Here is a 6,000-nt window from a genome sequence, read left to right on the forward strand (position 1 = left end):
CTGACAGAACCATTGACTTTAGAATAAAATGATTTATTGTCCCAGGTGTAAGGTTAAGAGAAAAGGGAAGCATTCACAAAATTCACCAAAACGGAATCTTTTATAAGAAAATAGAATCTTGTTTTCAGAAAATTTTCTGTCTTATGAGAAAAACAATATTCTAGTGAAAAACATTCAATTGCAGAATAATAGTTTGAGAAAACATGTCTTGGTGACTAGATTATTATTTTTTTTTTTTTTTAATTTCTTGGTAAGACGATTTTTCTGAACCCATTTTTTAAACGCAAATTTTTCAAATTTGAAGTGTTTTTGACTTATTTCTTTGGAGCCTGTTTTTGCAGTGTGAGCTCAGGGTAAACACGGGACAAACGAACAGAATTAACTTAAATGTCAAATGATCTACATGATCTGCCACAAACAAAAAGGAAAATAAATGACAGTCAAACCTGCCTGTCTGAACTCCTGAACAAACCGGAAGAAGAAAAACAAAGCGGTGGGACACCCGTACTGCTCCACAACCACAGCTTCACAGTAGACCCAGTAAATGCATCACGGCCAAAAGCCTCAGAACCACCAAATAGCTGTGAGTGGGCGGAAGAGGAGAAACGTGAGTCCAACGCCATTTAGCCATAAAATGTTGCTTTGATATATATATACAAGGATTGAAATATAGCTGTCATATTTTTATACATTAACCAATTTTATTTAATTTTGATGGCAGCACATACAAGTTCTTTTTTAAAATAAAATACACCCTGTGGCAAATCAGATCCTCTTGCTGCAGCAAGTTTACTTAAATTAAATATGCATTAAAAAAATCAAACTTGACGTTTTCTTTCAATATCCTTTTTCTCATTTTACTATCAAATATAAACATGAAAATATTGGTTTAGTATTTTTAAAAAATCTATACATCTATTAATTCCTTTGGGATTAATAAAGATACAATATATTTTAAGATGTAAATGCATTTATATACTTAAAGAACTTTGCTTCTGAGCAGCAACTAGACACTGATGTTCAGCAGAATATAAGAATACGTGCTTTAAACCTATTTTAATGACAAACGTCTCTGACTAAACACAAAACTTAAACAAATTGACCAAAACTACAAACCCATTATTTATTTAAACTGTTAGTAATTCGAATAGACTAATAAACTAATAGTAAGTCAAAGAGCCACAACGGAGAGATAAAGGAGCCGCATGTGACTATGGAGGCTCAGGTTGCAGACCCCTGACCTGGATAGACAAAAAGAACCAACACAACAGACAGAACTCTTACTTCATAACAACACAAAGACTAAATAAAAATAGATAGATAGATAGATGACTTTATTAATCCCACAATGGGGAAATTTCATTTCTGTGGCACCAACACGACATTCAGAAATAAATAATACAATAAATAATACACAGAACAGAAGAAATGTTTACACTTAAACAAAAATTGTGGTAACAGTTTGTGGTTAGATTTAACTTAATTGTTTCTGCACGTGTAAATACAAGGCGACAAAATACATTTGGAATCCATCTAGGACCGCATATTTACATTGCATAGTTATGTAACCCTTGTTCTATCCTAGGCACTTTACCATTGGGAGTTGGGTCATCTAGACCCACTAGACAGTGCTCTGAACCTTTTTTCTTCAATGATTTGTGATCTTCACTGGTGTCCATGGATTACATGAAATCTTTCCACCTTTATCCACCTTTGTCATGGTGGGGAGAACACGTCAATGTAAGGGGGGGGGGTCATCTAAGATAGCACAAGGGTTAAATGAATATTTTAGAGATATAACTATAAATAATATACAGAAACGGTGTAAATGATAGTATACAGAAGAAGGTAAATAAGATCAGTGCATATGAATTTAGTGATGCTAACAGAAGATAATGATAAAGCATGAAAACAGGAACGTAAACAAAGAAGGAGTTATGTGTGCACTGACAATTATACCATTAGGATAATGTAGACCATGATGCATCACTGTCATGTGGAAACTGTACACAGGATAATTTAGGAACAGTTACACACTAATAATGATGCACTTGGTGAGTTTGTGAGTGTTTAGTTACTGTGTGTGTGATCAAGTGAGTTAAGCGAATAAACAGCTGTGGAGAAAACAGCTTTTTCTAATGTGCATGTTAGTTTAGAGGTGGGCAAACTGCGGCCCATTAAACTATTTAATCTGGTCTGCCAAACTGGAGTAAATTATATTTGTACTCCGTAACCCCCCTGCTATCTTAGATGACCCCCCCTTACATTGACGTGTTCTCCCTACCATGACAAAGGTGGATAAAGGAGGAAAGATTTCATGTAATCCATGTCTCCCCATAGATGGCGCTCTACAAGTAAATTGACCTTTGTTTAGGTGCAGAAAGTTATTCTGTATTCATGTAGTGTTGGAAGATTTGTGTTTTTTCAAACGCTCGTTTCCCAAACATTTAACACCACGAACACGCAGCATTTTTCTACTTGAGTACTTTTCCCTGAGTGACATCAACCCATCAATGCAATTTGTACTAAAATAAGAGCAAACGCCCCAGTTTTGAAAACTGTTTTAAAATACATACATTTATCTTTGATTAAAATTCCAGCATGTTTTTGTCCAGATTCCATGTTATTTCTTTTTCCTATAAGGTGGGTTACCAAAACACGCCACACATCCACTCCAGGTCCAGCCCTTCTGTCAAATTTTAAAACCCTTTGAGGCTCACAAGTCAAAAAGTCAGCCCACCTTTGTGTTAAATTAATGAAAATGATAAAAATATTATTTAATGGATTATTTACAATTTACCACTGAAGTTGCTCAATGCACCACAAAAAGAAAAAAAAAAGAACTATCAATATCAGATGTCTGGTTTATTCCAAAAAGGCTGATTTATCTGAATTTGAGTTTCTTTCTAAAGATAAGCAGCAGATTAGATCAGAGGTTTCAGTGTAATCCCTCACACTGTGCCGGTGATTCCCTCGCTCTGTTGGGAACACTAATCATTACACTGCTGCTATGAACACTTAGGATGTTACAACATGAAGTCAGACTGTGATTTAAAGCCATTTTCTCAGCAGCTAACTTCAGGAACCTTCATGATTTAAAGCAGGTATGTTTGATAAAGCTGCAGAGTCAGGAAATAAAACTACTAAGTAACAAGGATTCATGCTGAGGAACAGCATTTCCTCATCTGAGCTGGCACTAGGTGTAACCCTTGTGCTATCTTAGATGACCCCCCCCCTTATATTGACATGTTCTCCCCACCATGACAAAAGTGGATAAAGGTGGAAAGATTTCATGTAATCCATGGACACCAGTGAAGATCACAAATCATTGAAGAAAAAAGGTTCAGAGCACTGTCTAGTGGGTCTAGATGACCCAACTCCCAATGTTAAAGAGCCTAGGATAGAACAAGGGTTACACTGTACGGCTGGATGGCTCCACTATTGCTCACCATTTTTGTTGCACCGGTCATGTTAGGTTGGGGTTTTAGGGGCTGTAAGATAGCAGGAGAACGTGTAAACAGAGAGCTCTCAGCTACAGGAAGGGGAAGGGGAGGGCGAGGTCCTTCCCCCCATTTAAAGGCGAATTTCTAATGAGCTACTGCCACTCTGCAGACACTATGATGTCATGAGATGGGCGGCCTCAGCAGCATGTCTGCACCTCAGCCATGAAAACAAACAACATCCGAACTTTGGCAAACATGGATGTGCACATTGTGCGTACAAAAGGAAAGCTTTTATCTGATCAATGCTAGTTCCGTGAAGAAAGTGGGTGTGTGTTAGCCTGGGGGCGGTGCTGGCAGACTCTTCCTGGAAGGGGCTGTTCCCCCCTGTGTGATGTCACAATAGGAAGACACACTCGTTCAAGTTGATTTTGCATGAGGCTGATTTTGCATGAGGCTCCTTAAAAGACCTCTGGGAACTATTGTACAACAGACCATACGATGGGACAATGTGGAGCAATAATGAGCAAAATAGAGTTTTCAATTTAAAAAGGCAATCAAAATGAACAAAAGCACAAACTGCAGGACTGCAGTCCTTCTGTTAAGCCTTCATCTTCAGTGGGGCTCACAGGAATGTGATAGCATTGAGTTTGTGGAGCTTCTTTGCAGTGAAGTCTCCTCAGATTAGGCGTGGAAGTCTGAAGACAGTGAACTTATTTGTTTCTTGTCTTTCCTCTGCTCAGCTTTCATTGTGATTGATTGCATTCCAGATGAGTTTTGAGTCTCTGGGTAACAAACATTTTGGAGAAATGTAAACATCTTCCAGCAAGAGGGACGTCTGGGTTCTGCAGAGAATGTAGAGCTCCATCAAAGCGTAATTCTATGTCATCTAACAATCATTTCTCCCCTCGAGACAAACGAGAAATCACCTGTGAATGATTTGTCGTGTGGAAAGATGATTCTGTGTAATTGCAGGAAAAAACAAAGGACAGGGAGGCGGGAGAGATTACTTCAAGCTTATTGCTGCAATAAAAGACACATTTATTTGGAAGTGATTTTGTTAGTATTTGTATAAAAGTACACCCTGAAGGGAAGTTGATTTGTCTTTGTGAGCAAAACCTAAAGTAATCTATCATGAAAGAGAGAGCTGGTAATGAACATATACCTGGAGCTAAGACAGCTCATTGAAAGCATGAATATGGGCCTGATTTTGTGCAAATTAAAACTCTTCTCCAGTTATTTAGTGCTGTTATAATGAATATTTAAAGCGCCTTCAGCAGAACAGCACATCGGTTAAAGAGGAACAGAAGATGTATGCCTTTAGATAAAGAAAAGTAGAAATCCAGTAAAGAAAATCTGTTTAGAGTTTTATTTCACGCCATTTTTCTAATAACAGTACTTATTATAAATTATTTTATACATGTACATCATGAGAAAAAGGCTACATATGTTGAAATATGTTAAAAACCCAATTTTTAATGGAGTGGATCTCAAAGGAAAGTTTTGATCAAGCTACTGGGATAGGGGTCTCAGAAATGTATAATTCAAATCTGATATGAATAGTGGTATGGAGGTTATTTATACTGATTCGTTTTATGTCGAGAATAAAAGTAATCAGCTGAAACTACCTCTAATTACATTTTTAAATGAAATTCTGCAGCCTGAGCTGCGGCTTTCATCCGCTCTGTCTCTGCAGGCGTCCATCCAGCTGCATGTTTTCAACAACAATTCCTCTTCCTTTAGCGACTCTGTTCCCTGAGCAAAAACGATGTCATATGCTGACAAACTTCAGTATTCTACACAGCTTCAGCATGCTGTGGAGCTGTGCTCAGAGACAGGCCACCTGTCAGTCATTCCACAACCGTTGCAGCTTCTTCCCTCTACATTTCTTCAACTATTGCAGCTAAAAAAAATGACATCCTCAAATAGGAATTTCTCCTTATTTCCAAGGAGTTAAGAATGGCATGCTAGAGAAAATCAGGTCGCACAACTTCTTTGACGACCAGATGTTGGTAAAAAAAGAATGCTAAAGAAGCAAAATAAGATTTATTGTCACACTTAGTTTATAAACTAAATTTAATTTTTAAACGTTTGGATTTTCTTTCATCATTGCTTTGAATATTTTACAGTATTTATTTCTAATTTGATTGTAATAGTAGGAGAGTTGTGGGACCACCTCGTGTAAAAGGCTCTACAAAAAAGCAACACAACAATGGGGACTGTTAGGACACCCAAACCTGAAAATGGGTTCAAAAGGACAATTTACTGTTAACACAACTGTGTTATGTGAGCATTTTATTTGCTGATTGGACACTCACATAGCATTTTATCATGTATAAATCAGATATGTTTAAGCATTTCTGACTAATACAGTAAATGCTTAATTCATAGCATAACAATACTAATTAATATCTGGATTTAAATCAGAAAAAAATTGTATTAAATGTAAATTAAAAACAGTTAAAGTCAGAGATTTTTCAAAGCCACACCAACTTTGTCAGGTCAACATTTGGCTGAGAAGAGGCTGCTGATAATTCGCCCGAGGAAAGAATGATCGAGA

This window comes from Oryzias latipes, chromosome 17, assembly GCF_002234675.1.
Source record: "Oryzias latipes chromosome 17, ASM223467v1".
NCBI classification, from domain to species: domain Eukaryota; kingdom Metazoa; phylum Chordata; class Actinopteri; order Beloniformes; family Adrianichthyidae; genus Oryzias; species Oryzias latipes.